The sequence below is a fragment of the Cololabis saira genome, chromosome 10 (assembly GCF_033807715.1).
Source record: "Cololabis saira isolate AMF1-May2022 chromosome 10, fColSai1.1, whole genome shotgun sequence".
NCBI lineage: Eukaryota > Metazoa > Chordata > Actinopteri > Beloniformes > Belonidae > Cololabis > Cololabis saira.
Window position 1 is genome coordinate 42,663,021 of NC_084596.1, and position 18,201 is coordinate 42,681,221.

Here is an 18,201-nt window from a genome sequence, read left to right on the forward strand (position 1 = left end):
CTTGCACTGAAATAGATACGAAAGCAATCTTCTAAATGAAACAAGTGATTTTAAGCCGGATGGCTGGACTGCAGGGCTAATGTTGGTGTTTTAGGGAACTTTGAGTTTCCAGCCTGCTTACGAGCAGATAACCTGAACCTGTGCTTGTTGGGACATTGTAACCATTTTAGAGGTTAAAATTTGAACTTGAATTTGAAGATTTTTTATTTCGAACATGCATTTAAAAAAAAAAGAATATAAAAAAGTTTAAAAAAAGCATTTAGTTGTCCAGCATTTAGTTGTGCTACTATGTAACTATGTACTAATAGAAGTAATTATAATGCATAGTATTACATTATCATTACTTTGCTATAATACTACAATAGAATAGAGAAAAATAGACAGCAATGGTATAACAATATACTTGATTAACTATATAAGAGTAGATATGCTATATACACTGGTTCATATATTTACCCCCAATTATATACATAAAAATAACTATAAATCTATATATCAACATATCTACATATAACTATGAATCAATATATATTTATTGAGATATAGATATACAGTATAAATACTGTACGTATAATATAACTCAATATATCTATATACATACCTACATATAACGTACCTATATCCATAATATACATCTATATATCTACATATATTAATAAAAGTACATATCTACATGTTTATTCGCATCTGTATTTTGCATAGAATGTTTCTTTGTATCTTTTTTTAAATGGTGATATGTTTCTACTTTGTTTTAACTCCATGTTCAGGCTGTTCCACAGTTTCATCCGCAGGTCGAAGTAGGAATTCTTCAGTGTTTGTGCGTCTGTTGAGAACTTTAAAACTTAACTGACCCCTGAGGTTGTAGCTCCCCCTCTTTCAAAAAATACCCCTTGTATATGTCCCGGTAAGGAATTATTCTTTGCTTTGAACATTAGTTGTGCTGTATTGAAACTGACAAGAACCAGAATATTTTTTTATGGTTACGTTGAATTGGTTCACAGAGTCTAACACTTCAATTGTGACATTAGATAACACCTCTCCTCTGTGAGACGAATAAAGACTCGTCTTATCTCACAGAAATCCAGATGCACCTGAACCGGGTGACAAAAAAGTAGCAAGGCATGGAGAACTGTAAATGTTGCACTGGAAAAAAAGGACGAATGATCACGCCAGTGATACGGTGTTTCCTCAAACCAGAGCTTTTACTTATCTCTGTTTAAACCATATTTTACAACAATGCAATCATGGAAATAAAATCCATAGACAAACTACACCAGTATAGATGTACATCTCAAGTACTGTAGTTCACTGCAATATATCTGTAAACTGCACACTTTAAGGTTAACCTGCAGTACACAAATGGCATAATACATTCAAACCAAAATCTTAATAAAGCAACATAAAATAATATAGTCTACAAGCAACACACAGTTTCTTATTAGCTCATTGCCATCAATAAGTCTTGTGAAATTTAGCCTTAGCTCAGGGAAATTCAGCCTTTTAATACAAAAGCTGCTCCACACATGCTAACTAAACAATTAACATGAACAAATAATGTCTTTGCCTTGACGAAGTATAATAAAATACATTCACTCATGCACACATGGAAACAGCTGACGGAGCTGAGGATTTTTAACTCCAAGGAAACGGGGCGGAATATTCACGTGGACAAAAGACAACATGAACAACCGATGTGGCGTTATCAGGGAAGTCAATCACGGTGTTAGGGCCAATCCCAATACTCCCCCTACTTTCTACCACTAGCCCTCCCTCACTACCACTACCCCTAAAAAAGAAGGGACAGATTTTAGGGCACTTAAAATCTTCCCAGGGTTCTGTCCCAATACTCCCACTACTCCTACTTTCAGCACCACCACTAAAATCAGGAAGCTGAGAGCCAAAAGCTGTTTTAATTTAAGCTGTAGCGCTGTTAATATGACACTTTATTAAGTTTTAATATTTTTTCAGGCATAAAAGTAACCGTTAAGATCCCCAACCTGGGCTCAGTTTATCCAAATAACGCCTGTTAAGAAATTTGATCTGATGTTTTCGGCGATGAGAAGAGCCGCCGGCTCGGAGCAGCAGCAGCCGGAGTACAGACGTGATCGCCAGGTCAACCTGCGCCGTCGTCCCGGGGAGAAACCTGCAGCTCTGTGGAGAATTACCGCTGGCTGAAATAAATCATTTAGGAAGATAAATGTTGGTTTAATAGATTAAATCTAACAGTTGTAGCTACGCCTGTTAAGAAATTTGCTCAGAAAATTTCGAGATGAGTACAGCCGCCTGCCGGCTCGGGAGCTGATTTATGGGTCCGCGTTAAATCGACGCAGAGCCTACGGCGTAGGGTACGGCGCGCGTCGCTGCGTAACCTACGGTGTAGGCTCTGCGTTGGTGTAACGCGGAACCATAAATCAGCCTTTATTGAGTGAATATTATGAAAGTAAAATATATATTTCTCGCTAGAAATGTAATAAAAACGCATTTTTATGCAGAAACTAACTCAAAATATAGATTTTATTCATTGAAAAATAATAAATGTCCGCCATGTTTTTTTTTTTTATTCAGTCCGCAAATGACGACGAAAAGCATTCTGGGAAATGTTTCTGTCCCTAGTTCAGCTAATGAGCATCCGAAAACCCTCGATACGTAGGGACAGATTCATAGCCACTACACTCGTTTTCTCCACTACCCCTAGGTGAAAAGAGGAATTGGGACACCACTAACCTCACGGGAACGTGCAAAAGTTAGGGGTAGGGATGAAAACTAGGGGTAGTGGTTGTATTGGGACAGGGGCTTAATCAAGGCTGAACAGAGACTGAACCATTATCAAAACTAACACAAGAAAAAAATAAACACAAACACACAATACAAATAAGAAACAAAGAACTTTGACAAAACAGAAATGTTGGTTTAGTCTGCAGTTCTGCACATCAGCCCGGGTGAAGTTTCAGCTCCGGAAACTTGGTGGTTCCTATCAACGTGTGTCTATTGGATCAGGTGAGGACTTTGACTTTTCTTTCTAAACATGAACTTAATTTACCTTTAACCCTTCATTGATGGGACATGAACATGTTTGTTTAGGGTCATTGTCCCTCCAAATGGCCCCACTTTTCCTTGTGACTCAGTTTGCTGAAGATGTCATTTTACTTTTATTTAGCGGGAATTTAACTGGATTCATTATCCCATGAAATATGTGCAAACCATCCACACGCTGCAACAAGGTTGTTCTTCTCTTTAAACAAGACTTTTTTAATTAATATCGATCTACCTCGTATAGACACACATAGGACAGGAAGGATTTCACCGTTATTTGTGATGAAATCATAATATGAGATTAATAGTGATATTAAAAATAAACATTTCAGTTTGGCTTCTTTGGTCATTTTTATTTAAAAATGAATAGATAAGGGGAGGGAAAAACATTTGTTGGTAACAAAGAAAAACCACTGTATATAATGTATAAATGTATATAATGTATTGACCACTGACTCATGGAAATCAGACAGAATGAACCAAAACAAAGAAAAGAAAAGACAAAAAACACCAGCTAGCCGGGACAGACTAGATGGATGTCTCAACTGTGTTGCACAACCGTCTGAGCAAATCAGATCTCCTGTTTTCACCTTAGGTACAATGTCCTGTTGTTTTAACTGGAGATGCTTTGTGGCTCGTCAGCATCCATTTTGACAAATTCCAGTCTGCGTTTTTATAATTAGCCTCTCAGTCGTCCACTTTGGTTGAAACAGCAACGGATGCTGCAGGAAGACACTGATGCACCTCCACCTTTGACGTCCACCTGGAAGTAGCTCTTTTTTTGAAACATGTCTTTATTAGATTTTCCACATAATACATAACAATACAGAAACCCCATTTGGCAAAACAACGCAAAAACACGTAACCAAAAACAAGACATAAGCTCATAACAGAAATCATAATAACAATAACAAACTAAATAGAAAAAAATAATAAAATAAAATAAAAATAAGAAGCATAATTAAAATGCAAGTATAAATTATCTCCACAATGCCTCTTCAGGTCCCCTCACTGTATATTCATGCTAACAAGGCCTCATCCATATCACCATTTTTTAAGAAAAGTTAAAGGAGCATGAGGCAGGATTGAGGCAGGATTTATGAAAAAAATTTGTATACATTTTAAGTTTTCTAGTAATAATGTCAGATGAAGCGTTCCAAACCAAAAAGAATGTTTCCTCTAGTGTATCTCTCTGTTGCCTTGAACAGGCTGTGTGCTGCAAAATGTGCTGCAATTCGGTCCCGAGTTTCCCGCGCTGTCCTGTGGATGTGACGTCACATGACGCTGCATGTGCGTTCTCCCCGTTCTCCCGTGCCGGCTTCACTGTTGGCTGCAGTACCCCCGACGGCCGTCGTGGTGAAGGGTGGCGCTAGAGAGTCTCATTTCTTAAAAGGAGCCTCAAGCTCCTTTAAGGGGAAAACTAAACTTCAAATCTTTATTCGTTCGTACAACAAAAAGAAAATTTTGTGTATCAGTTTGTGGAATTTAACTGTGGAATGGTTTGAATTTGGAGTTAAAAGAATGTACAAACATAAAACAGTTTAACAAGAAATATCAAGAAAATGTTTTATTTGAGGTATAAGAGTGAAGACTGTTTAAAGATCACCAGATGTTTGTGTTCTGCTATTTTGTCATGTTGTCTTTGTATGTTTATATACTTAGATATACGTATTATATTTATATCATAGTTATATTATATTTATGATAGAGTTTATATCATGTATTAAACAGGTTATTTTTGTAAAAATGATATATATTTATACAAATTAGTGTATAGTATAAAAAATAAATACAGACATATCATTTATGTTTAGTTGTGGAAAGGGGGTGGAATTAAATAAGTTTATACTTCCCCCCACTCCTTTTCAAACACGTAACTTGAAATATGTGTTTAGATGTTTTTTTTTTTCTTTATGTGGTGGAATTTTCTTGTCTTTTTTCTTGTTTTTTTTTACATGTTCGAAATAAACTAAATAAACTAAACTAAAACTACATTTTAATCCCAAAACACAGAGGCCTTTGCCACAAAGCCGTTATGATGGACTCTTTGCAGCTGCAGTTTGTGTGAGTGGTGAACATCTCCTCATCTTCATACCACAAAGCCTCACTCAGACGCTCCTTTTATACTCAGTTAAGGGTATTCACCCCTTTCCCAAACAATCAATTCTTGTGACATGTTCCACAAAGTTGGACGCATGACATTCCCCTCCCAATATTTCTGAAACAGGTCACAGGAATAAAATCATATATATATATTATATAAACTATGCAAAAACCATGACATCCATCAGTTTCCACCTGCCACAGAGGACAGCCAGTTCCTCCGTCTCATATTTGTGGGATTTAAGGTCATTACAGGTTTGTAATGTGCACTTGGAGACTGGGCTTGGGAGGGATGGACTACTACCTCCGCACAAACATGCACAAACATGCACAAACATGCCACTTTGCGTCATACTATCCTTGAACTTGAGGTTTTGGCATTTGACTGGTTGTTCATAGTTTGACCATTGACCTTTTGTTGTCATTGGTTGTCTCATGCCAGAACATAATTGTGAATCTAATTGCTCATTAAAATGTGCAGACGGGTGACTCGTATGCAGATTTCTATGGCCTTTGTGCAAGAAGTGCAGGTTTGAATCCAGGCTGGTCCCTCTTTACCCCAATCCCCCCCCTTCCTCCCTCTACCCATTTCCTATCTAGCTACTCTCAAAATAAAGGCCACTAAAGCCACATAAAATCTTTTTTTTTAAATGTGCAAAATTTAAATACAACCTGGGTTGTGTGTTTTATGTACAGAAGAGTATTAGGGCCAGACAGGAGAAAAATAAAAATAATATTTTAGAGGAGGAAGATTTTTTTTTCATTATGCACTTAGAGAAAAAAGTTGAAATGTCGAGAAAAAAGTCGTAATGTCGAGACTAATGTTGAAGTACAATTTCAAGAAAAAAGTAGAAATGTTGAGAAAAAAGTAGAAATGTTGAGAAAAAAGTAGAAATGTTGAGAAAAAAGTTGAAATGTCGAGAAAAAAGTCATAATGTCGAAATTAATGTTGAAGTACAATTTCAAGAAAAAAGTCGAAATGTCAAGAAAAAAGTAGAAATGTTGAGAAAAAAAGGCAAAATTTCGACTTTATTCTTGAAATTGTACTTCAACATTAATCTCGACATTTCAACTTTTTTCTCGACATTTCGACTTTTTTCTCAACATTTCTACTTTTTTCTTAAAGTACACAATAAAAGAAAATCTTCCCCTCTCAAATATTTTTTTCCTGCCTGGCCCTGATACTCTTCCGTAGTTATGTCTCTGGGAACTTGGTCAAAACATTTGTCTTCCACATCCAGACTGTGGGGCAACTCAACTTACTTGTTCAAGTTTCTTCCTGCCAAAATGTGTGAACAACTGGTTTTAATGGGGTTTGAGTTCATTTCATCACAATTATTTATCTCCAGTTTTACATAGATGTGGTCGCTGATGGTCCGAGGACTTTTAGGTAATTTATTTGATTCAGTTCATAGATCAGTGTCTGACAAGACGGCCCTGTGTCAGTTGGTTGTGAAGTCTGCAAAAGCTGCAGCTCTGCAGAACACAAGCTACAGTTACATAACAGACCTGAGGCGGGGGGGAGACGCCAGCTGGGATAAACCTATGCACGGACTAAACTACTTTAAATTCTTTCATGTGTTTTGTGTTACTGCAGTTTTTTTTTTTTTTTTTGCTCATCTCAAGACATCATTGCAATATTTAGCAAAGTTAAAAATTCAAAACCTTTGAGGACGTGACAACAACAGACTTGTTTGGAAAATGTTCAGGATCATTTCATCGACATAAAAGTTGCATGAACAATTTTCAGCATCAGTAAAAGTGGATCATCCCACATAATTCTGTTCTTCTGACTGGTTCAAAAAGTCACACGGAGGTCCAGTGAATATCAGAGCTCGGCCTTGAACTTTTGGCACTTTTACTTAAAGGCCGAAAAACAATGATTGACAGCTTCTCTTGAAGTCATATTCTAATAGAATTAAAAACTGGATTTACGCTTTACTTAAATATGATGCAGCTCTAAATCTTTCCCTGAAATTGCCTTTGCGAACATTTTTGCTTTCTGGCCAAGTCCTCTGCAGTATGTGGTCAGTCCGTCAGCAGTTCTTTGGTCCAATAAAGTCTTTTCTTTTCCTCCCTCTGCTTCTAGGCAAACCACAATCCCTCTTGGAGTCAGATGTCTCCTTTGGTAATGGAAAAGGGGTATTTCTTGCTGATTTCTTTTCCAGTCACTGTGGGGCGCAGGACCCTGGTAGCAGCTCCTTACACAGCTTTTCATGGGCATTTGCTTGGTTTGTTTTGCTTTCAACTTGGTCTGAAAGTTTCATGGGAAATACCTGATGAGAGGAACCCAGACTGCTGCATCCCAGCTCAAGCTCAGAAGGGGAGGAAAGAAACAGCCATCATTTGTAAACATACATTGTAAAATATGGAATAAAATAAAAAAGGGAGTAATTAGGAAGCTAAACTGCAAAATAATTCAGTAGTTCTGCATTCCTGTCAAAGTGTAGATGCAGAAATATGCTGCGATAAAGACTAATACTCATAACATAATATACACATAATAACATAATATACTCTTGTGATGAAAGAAAGGTATGTACGAAATTAAAGTAATTGCATTCACACATGGATGTAAGTTTATCAGTGGATAAGACAGAAAAACCAGGCTTGCTCACAGTAGCAAACAGACAATAATAACATGTGCAATAACAACGTGCAATATCTGTGCAATATCTGTCTACCTGACACACTATCCTACCTGCTTTTTTTGCACTGTTTTTCTTTCTTTTCCCGTACTGCACTATTTTTTTTATTTTTCATTCCAATGTATATACTGTTTATGTTTTGTAATTATATATTTTTTCCTTTTTTTTTACCCTTTCCCTGCATGTGTGTGTTAAGTGTACTGCTTCTGCACAAATGTCCCCATTGAGGGAGAAATAAAGGATAATCTTATCTTATCATATCTTAAAAAGTTACTTTAAACATGAAAGGGTCTATTTTAAGGCAAACTATGATGTTTTTCTTAAGCCAAACTAAGCCAGTTCTTTTCAATCAGATCTCAATGCCTTAATCGAGCTACAACATTTTGTATTTATGCCTAAACCTAACCAATTCTGGTTATTTTTTTTGCCCTGAAAACAACTATATAGCTTTTATTCCCTAAACCTAACCAATCATTTTTTAAACGATTGAACAAAAAGAAACATATACGATCATTTGAACGAGAAACCAGTGAATGAATTAAAAGTGAAATTAATTAAAGCATTTGATGACAGGATGCAGCATCACTGGTCTACAAACATTTCATCTTTTTTTTTATATATAAAAAGCCACCACCCAGGCCCAGGCTGATTTACCACATGTACTAAAAAGTGCATGTATGGAAATCTATGCGGATGACACTACAATGTATGTCTCTGCAGAAAATGTAGTTTGTTTTTATAAGTTGTTGCAAGATGAGTGGATGATGGTCTCCAACTGGGTTACTGAAAACAGGTTAAAATTGAATGTTGTTAAAACAAAGAGTATTATTGTAGATACATGCTAAGATCTAATCCTGAACCAAGTCTTGTTTTGCAGGACGCCGTTATTGAGCAGGTCAGAAAGGCCAAGTTGTTGGGTGTGATCATTGATGAAACACTTTCCTGGTCTTCATATATCAATAAAATTGTATCTAAAATGAGTAGTAATATTTCAATGATTAGTAAAGGACTCAACAGTAAAATTGGCATTACAATCTTTAGTTCTATCCAGTCTTGATTACTGACCAACAATATGGTACAGTGATAAAAAGCAAGATTTAGACAAACTCCAGCTCCCACGTGTGGCACGCCTTGCTCTCCGCTGCTCTGCTAGGACTGTTGAGTGGATTGTCCTGGATAAAAGTTGACCAACGGCTGGCGTGGAGCCTGCTAACATTTAGTTTCAACATCTGTAATATTGGTAAACCTATCAATTTGTCATCACATCTAAAACCCATCAATACTCAACATGGCTCTGCAACCAGATCTGCTCCTGTTGTTACTTTCCTCTTCCTCTACCAAGAACCCCCGCAGTAAAGAGGCTACAATGTATATATATAATAGAGCAGTAGCATACTGGAATAAGCTTCTAAAACATGATCCATGATAAACAATAATGCTAGATTCAAAAATAAATGAAGAAAAGCAGTACTTAGCAAGGAAGTCAGTTTTAGTTAGTTGGTTTATTCTGAAATTCTTGGTTTATTCGGAAATTCCGAGTGTGTGTAAGAATATTTTTTGTTGTTTGGTTCTGGTTTCAACAATTTAAGGGTTGAATTCCATCACATCTCAGATAATCTTTGTTTAGATTTATTTATGTTTTAATTGTAAGGATTGTATTTTATTGTTTTATGTGTGCAATGCTGGACCCCAGGAAGAATAGTCTTCACTGCAGTGAGGACTGATGGGGATCCATAATAAATAATACATAATACATATTGCAGTGAGAACCAGGTGAGCCAAGTTAGGTTCTATGTGGATGTCACCCACGTGACCTAGTGTGCATACTATGGAGCACAGGTATTCTGTAATTGAGCCATTGGGATAAATCTTCACATATCTCCATGCAGAACTTCTGCACAGGGGCACAAAACCATAAAGCATGCATATAATTATCAGGGGTGGCCTCTGTGCACGGTGAGCAGATATTATAGGCCGCAAAACCCATCAGCAGTTTTAAAATGCAGTGAGACGTTTTATAGATTATATAGTTCATTGTACTTGATGAAAAGAATCATTTCAGTCAAAGCTTTGTCATTCTCCTGGAGGCAAAGCAGAAGTCCTGCAGTTACCAGATTTATAACTGCTAATCCTGTGGGTTTTGTGAATGATTAAAGGAACAAAAAAATTCAGGAAATCTTTTTTCAAAGTTGGCTTTAAATTAGCTAAAATATCACCCTGTTGGTGCTCCAGTTGATACTATTTATGTTGCCTATTTAAGTTAAATGTATGTCCGTCTGCATTGCAGAGGTTCAGAATGCGCATAAATTCATTGCTATGCGGATGACACCCAGCTCTACCTGTCACCTCTTCAGACATGCAGACTCACAATGATCTTGGGACTGGAATGCAGGTGTCAAAAGTATTCATATTCATTACTCAGGTAGAAGTATAGATACTAGAGTTTAAAAATACTCCTGTAGAAGTTGAAGTATCATCTCAAGTTTTTTACTCGAGTAAAAGTATAAAAGTACTGGTTTCAAAACTACTTAAAGTATAAAAGTAAAAGTAATGTAAGGGGGAAAAAAGCCATTGAAAATGAATGCATCTTAGTATAATGCAAATATATTAAAGAACCATATATGTGTACTATTGAGCATTAACATGTGTTTCAGAGAGCAGGAGATATGATGACTAGTTGCCTATAAGTATTGTAATGGTGCAAAAAGTCAAACTTCAGAGGCATGTTATCATTTATCCTAACCTTTATTGGAATGTACATCCAAGTTTAGTTGCAGGAATCTGAGGGAACGGATGTAAGAACAAAACTGGACAAGAACATCTGAAACAACCACAACCAAATTCACTCTATCCGGATGGAGCAATTTAACTGGATAGCTTTTATTATTATTTATTATATTATTTATTATTTATTATTATAAAGGCCGAAATGAAATAGAGTAACGAGGCTGTTTTTAAAATGTAAAGAGTAAAAAGTACAGATAATTGCGTGAAAATGTAAGGAGTAAAAGTAAAAAGTCGTCTGAAAAATAATTACTCCAGTGAAGTATAGATAACCAAAATTTCTACTTAAGTAAGGCAACTAAGTATTTGTACTTTGTTACTTGACACCTCTGCTGGAATGACCTCACTATTGTACTTTACTGTTGTTTTATGTATTGCACTTTGTTATGTTTTTGATTGATTGCCATGTTTGTATTGATTGTTTTTATTGTCCTTTTGTACGGCGAATTTAGTGTCCTGAAAGGCGCCTATAAATAAAATGTATTATTATTATTATTATTATAAATGAAAGCTTTGTCTGTTTATTCAACTCACTGACCAGTTTCTTCACAACAGACTTGTCTAGAAAGGGCAGGAAACCCTCACTGCCGTGCACCGCTGGGGTAAAGAGCAGTGGTAAGGGCTTTAATGCCATGGCAGTTGCGCCTCAGAGGAAGATGTTGGTAACTTGCTGAAAGGGGATCCACGAAGAACGACAAGTATGCATCCAGAGAGAATGGCACCGAGCTCCTGTGCCTGTTTACGTGATTCCAGAGGACAAATACCGCCCGGGGTTAGGGTTTCAGGTTCTGGGAGTGGGTGGTCTGCCACCGCCTGGCTGCTAATGTTATCTGAGATGCTTTTTGGACATCATTACGGTGAGGGGGGACTGTAACCACACACACCAAACTTTGACATTTTGTTGCCACGGTTTCCTGCTGTTTTCCCTCACCAGAAGACACCTACGTGGACTCCCATTGGCTGCCGTCTGATGGAGCGGGGTGTGGTTGTGCATGCCTCCCTCTTGTCAGTCTCTCTGGACAGGAGTCACTATAGGAAGGCTTATTCACAAGCTCCTCCTCACTCAGCACTCTCGTTCACACACACAAGAAAGCCAGCTTCTGTTATGGCAGGGGCTGCACAGTGGCATGTACCAAACAGCCGTGGCATGCCGCTCTGCCTGACAGCACCTCCACCCCTGCCTGGGAGACGCACGGACAGACACAGCAGACTGTAGAGGACTGTCTGGCGTACACGCCCTCAACCCAGACAGACGGGGAACTGCTGAATATATCACAAGGTAAGAGCTGATACAATATTCAACTCCTTCCATCTCTCCAGGCGGCGGAGAGCTGTTGGACCGGACGGTTAATCAAAAGCTGAGATGCAGAACGCTGACCTTGACCAGTGTGGGTCAGGGTTCTGGCTGACCTGGATTCAGGGTCAGACAAAGCACTTAACTTTAAAGTAATTTTTTTCAAAATTACGTGGCGTGCAGGTATAACCCCAAGACAAACACTAATCAGACTTTTGGGACAACATTTTTGCCTTTTAACGACTACACATTGAATTGCACAGACGCTGACTTTCTCTGCAAGTAAATGCTCACGTGGTGGGAAAGAATTCATTTGAACGGACTCAAATGCACATGTGCATGTAAACACACACGCAGGCAACACACTTTCTATTTTAACCATCCGTGTTGACATACCGCCACGTTCTTCCTGGCAGCTGTTTCACCCGCATGAGCCTTGGCTTGACATGCCGTGCAACAGGGCTGCAGATGCCACGGTGCGACTCTGGCCCCGCTCCTGTCGGACCGGGACGACTCCAGCAGTCCCGCGGTCCCAAGAGGACGAGAGGAAGACAACAAAGTGCAGTCTAAATAAAGATCAAAGAGTCTATGGTGATGCTGAGTAAAAAAGTTAGTAGTTTTGACAGAAGAAATAAGAGACAGAAAGAGGCGGGGGGGTTAAAGGGAACTTGAGCCCAAACAGTTGGCTCTGGTTCCTAAATCAACTCTGAACAGAAGATGAGGTTTAGAGCTATGTGTTGGGGGGAAGAAAAAAAAACCCAAAAAACCACAGACTGTACAGCCAAGAAGTGGAGGGGAGTAATGAGTTTTCCGGGAACAGAACAAAAGCAGTGAAACATGTAGGCATATGTAGAGTAAAGATGGACATGGAGGAAGAAGGAAAAAATGCACAGAGACTGCTGCGTTGGAAAGTTTGAGATGGGATTGTCTTATGAGTTTGTTAGCAAGTCATATAGTTAATAGTACAACATAGTCCTACGTGCTGAAGTCCAACCCGTCCACTGTGGTGTCAGCTGCTAGTTTCTCAGGTCCACTTCAGTATTTTTGCAGTTAGCAGCTTTGTTTACTTAAGATCGGTGAGTGGGGGGTGAATCTGACTGGGAACCTTGGAGTAAAGAAGTGTATATCATAAAGAAGTCTCAGCCCAAATGATCATTTCTTTTTTTTTGTGATCAACTGTTGCATGCAAGTAAGTCGAACAATTATGCACGCAACTGTATAGCAAAAACCTTTAAATCCCCCGTCCCCCCACCCACCCTATAGCGATCCAACAAGACAACAATAACACAACACCAGGACAAAACATACCACGTATTAGGGCCAAACTAAGACAAAAAAAAAATATGGGAAATTACGAAAATAAAGTCAAAATAATATGAGAATAAAGTGGTAAAATTACGAGAAGATGCTCAATATTCCTCATATTAACACAGGGAGAAAACTGCTCTTCCTGTTAGAGTTCTCATAAATTACGACGTTATTCTCGTAATATTACGACTTTATTCTCATAATATTACGACTTTATTCTCGTAATATTACGACTTTATTCTCATAATATTATGACTTTATTCTCATAATATTACGACTCTATTCTCGTAATATTAAGACTTTATTCTCGTAATATTACAACTTTATTCTCGTAATATTACGACTGAATTCTCATAATATTACGACTTTATTCTCGTAATATTACGACTTTATTCTCGTAATATTACGACTTTATTCTCGTAATATTACGACTTTATTCTCATAATATTACGACTTTATTCTCGCAAAATTACAACTTTATTCTCGTAATCTTACGACTTAATTCTCATAATATTATGACTTTATTCTCGTAATTTCCTTTTTTTTTGTCTTTGTTTGGCCCTAATACTCCGTCGTAAAAACAAGCAAGACAAGAAAAAAAATAAAATAAAAAATTAGATAAATGATAATTTCTTGATTTTTTTGGTTTTATAGTTGTCTCTGCCACAATGTCAACTATAGCTCTGTGATGCAACGTTCAACAACATTGTTGAAAACACAGAACTGTAAACTGATAAACAGTTGTTCCAAGATAACAAGCGGGACAGGAGTCCAGAGTTGACTGGTTGGGCCAACAGTTGCCGTGGGAGACCGCGAGAGCTGGACACCACTTCCAGAAAGTGATCAAGTACTTCTTCAAATGAAGGGAAAATACTTTGGTCCATGTCTCGAGCCAGTTTCAACAGCTGCTGGTGAACACACCGCGGCCCACACCTTTGGCTCCTCCCCAAAAACCCTCTTTACCCGACCCGTCTGACCCCTGGCTGCAGGTGGCCAGCCCACCACAGGCTCTTTCACCCTCTCATTCTTGCAGTAGGGAGAGTGCAAGCACAAGCGCCTGAAATCAGTTGCCTACAAAGGGTTGCCGGACTTTCTGGGTAGGGTGAAAAGCTAAATCATCTGAGAGGGTTGATAGGGTTCTGGTGCGAGGTTGGGATGCCTCCTGGATGCCTCGCTGGGACACTGTGTCCGTCTTAGAGGAGGACCTGAGGCCCACCCAAGATATGCTGGATAGATTATGTTTCTCCGATGGCCGGGGAATGTTTTGGTGTCCCCTCAGAAGAGATGGGGGTCTGGACCTCTTTTCTTAGGCCGCCGCCCCGAGCAACCTGAACCTGGAGAAACTGAAATTAGTGGATTGAATGACTTCATGGATGAAGTGATGCATTCCTGTCCAACCAAGGATCACCCCCTGCTGGCGATGAGACGTAAAATAGGTTCAGCGAGCTTCGTTATAGAGGATTTGCATTGACGTCACTTCCCCACTGGACCACGCCCTCTTACTCTCACTGAGTGGCAAAACATCAGCAAAAACAGCTGCAACGGAGAAGACGGAATAACAGCCAATTATCGACTTAAATTAAAGGCAGTTGGACTTGACAGTGACCCGTACAGTTACCCCAAGAACCAGTAGTCCATGGACATTAATATTTGGTACAGTTACCAAGAACCAGTGGTCCATGGACATTAATATTTGGTACAGTTACCAAGAACCAGTGGTCCATGGACATTAATATTTGGTACAGTTACCAAGAAACAGTGGTCCATGGACATTAATATTTGGTACAGTTACCAAGAACCAGTGGTCCATGGACATTAATATTTGGTACAGTTACCAAGAACCAGTGGTCCATGGACATTAATATTTGGTACAGTTACCAAGAACCAGTGGTCCATGGACATTAATATTTGGTACAGTTACCAAGAACCAGTGGTCCATGGACATTAATATTTGGTACAGTTACCAAGAACCAGTGGTCCATGGACATTAATATTTGGTACAGTTACCAAGAACCTGTGGTCCATGGACATTAATATTTGGACACGAATCCAGTTCCCTGATATTTATATGTACTTAATTTCTACGCCGGGGAAATACACGAAGCAAAGCTTGAAGGCTTACAAAAGTCTTGACGCTTGGTCCGACTTCAAGGCAGGATTTGTTGGTGAAATTAAAGTGATGAGGACACCGAACTTTATGATTTGACCGTTTAACGTTAGCTACCCAAAAATCCAACATTACCTGATACAAAATGGGAACCACAAATCCACGTTTCGGTGACTGGAATCCAGTTGTTTCTGTGAATTGCAGCAATCCATTTGTCTCTCTTATGCTTATTTTTCATCAGTCTGTAAAACGATAACTCCGATTTCTTGCTAAATCTATGAGTACAGTTGATCACACAACTCTTTCCCATTTTAGATGTTTTCCAGTTAATCAAACTGAAAGTCTACGCTGCCACTCAGTCTTTCTGAAACTCAGTCTTTCTGACACTCAGTGGGCGTAACCCGCTGTGAAGTTGCATCTGTGACATCATCATGCGCATTCCCTCTATTGGCTTCATTTTTTCTGTTTGGAAGTTTTCTTGCATCTTTTTGTCTCAGACTATGTTAAATATCTATCTTAATACTTCGGTCAAGTGTTAAAGCTGCCACAAAAGTCAAATTCCTCCCATTTCTGGACTACGCCACCAAAATGAATGCTGCAACATACACTACAGTATGTGTCTTTAGTCTCATCATTAATGACTAAATCGTAGGTATATCACTGGGAAATCCCCCTCATACTGCATGGCATGTTAATTCTTCATTTATGGCTTGGGTAAGGAGGTCTGTGGTGAAACATCTTGTATTTATTACATTTCTGCTGATACAGGGACAGCCTGAAGGACTATGTGGGGAAGGACATATTTACCCAGAGGAGGAGAGCAGCTGCTGTCGGAACATTAAGAGCTGAAATGAAATCTGCTTGCAGAAAAACTGACATTTCTCAAATAAATTAATACTTTTAACTGTATATGAAAACAACTCTGACTTTGAGCACTCGAGAAACACAAAGCGAGTTAACTGACTTTGAATGGGACTGGGGCTGCAGGGCCAGTAGTGGAGCTCCAACCTCTCCTGTTTTGCTGGGGCCTGCTTGGGGTTAGGCGAATATTTTACGTTTCATTTCTTATGTTTCCTGTGAGGTGGACCTACTTCTCCGAGCACAGACAATTAAAATATGTGCTGCGGAAATGTGGGGGGAGTCAGGCAGTGACCGGAGAATTACCGAACCCTAACTCTGCTATATGGTTTCCTCTGTGGTTACCTGGTCAGGATGAAATGTGCAGGACTATATTTGTGTGAGAGAAAGAGAGAGCTGATTGGCAACAACAGGCAGGTTTGATTGCACTTTGTCTGAGGGTTTGGGGATGGATAAAGATTTAAAATACCCCAGCAGTGATAACTGTTGCAGGAAATACCGTGTTTGAGTTCACGGCTGGTGTCCTTTGTCCAGAAACTGCAGACATTCAGGCCATGTTTCTCCAACATTTTCTGGCATCGCTCCTCATTTCACAAGCTTTTTTATTGATTTGTGTGAATAGCAAACAAAACGTGAAATAATTCAGGATCTAAACCAGGGGTCGGCAACCCAAAATGTTGAAAGAGCCATATTGGACCAAAAACACAAAAAACAAATATGTCTGGAGCCGCAAAAAATGAAAATTCTTGTATAAGCCTTAGAATGAAGGCAACACATGCTGCATGTTTCTATATTAGAACTGGGAGAAGATTTTTTTTTCATTATGCACTTCGAGAAAAAAGTTGAAATGTCGAGAGAAAAGTGGAAATGTCGAGAAAAAATTTGAAATCTCGAGAAAAAAGTCGAAATTTTGAGAAAAAAAGTCGAAATGTTGAGAAAAAAGTTGAAATGTTGAGAAAAAAGTTGAAATGTTGAGAAAAAAGTCAAAATTTCGTGAAAAAAGTCAAAATTTTGAGAAAAAAGTCAAAATTTCGTGAAAAAAGTCAAAATGTCGAGATTAAAAAGAAAAGGAACAAGGAAGAAAAAAAGAGAAAAAAAGGAAAAAAGAAGAAAAAAGAAGAAAAAAGAAAAGAAGAAGAAAAAAAAGAGAATAAAGGAGAAAAAAAGGAAAAAAAAGAAGAAAAAAGGCAAAAAAAAAAGGTCTAACATTTTTGATTTATTTTTTTCACTTTTGAGCCAGTAGGGCGGCGCTAAAGAGCTGCATGCGGCTCTGGAGCCGCGGGTTGCCGACCCCTGATCTAAACTAACTTTGAACTGCTTGAAGCACAAGAGAACAACTTTTGTCTGCATAAATCAGTCAATCGACTTGTTTTTATCCCACAAACCTGCTCGGCGCTGGCTCCATGTCGTATGAGGGCAGAGACGTTGGTACATGATCAACAGTAACACAATCAAATCAGGGGTGTCTCCATCATGGGAAAGTCTGTATATCTATGTAGATTACCTTGTAATCCGATGCAGGCGGACGAAACTCAAAACTAATTTTCTGCAGCAGTTCAGAAACAACATCCCTGTGTTTATTTCTTTTTCTAAAATACAGTTAGAAAAAGGCATTCTTCAGGTCATAAATCTACTATTTGAGCAGCGGGCGCTGTAATTACCTTTGACCTTTGCCAAGTTGTGGTTGGAAAAAGTGTCTTTATTTTGTGGGAGTTCCCACTGCACAGACTCAGCATAGGTTTCATCGTACCACCTCACCAAAAAGGTCTTATGGCGCTACTGGTGCACTTACTTCTACTTAATACTTAATACTGCACAACCCGTAACAGCCGCCCCTCCTTCTAACATCCAGCTGACTCAAGAGTCTTAAAATCAGGTCACAAAGCAGTTTTTGTATGTTTGAACAGATCCAGGGGCTCTAGTATTAAGATGTGGTTGCTAATAAATGTTTAACTCAACTAAAGCAACACATAGAGGCATATTTCTTTATACATTTGTTGTATGGAACAGCAGGTAACCTGTTTCTTTCCAGGTGAAGAAAAGGCAGGGCAAGGTTTATTTATAGA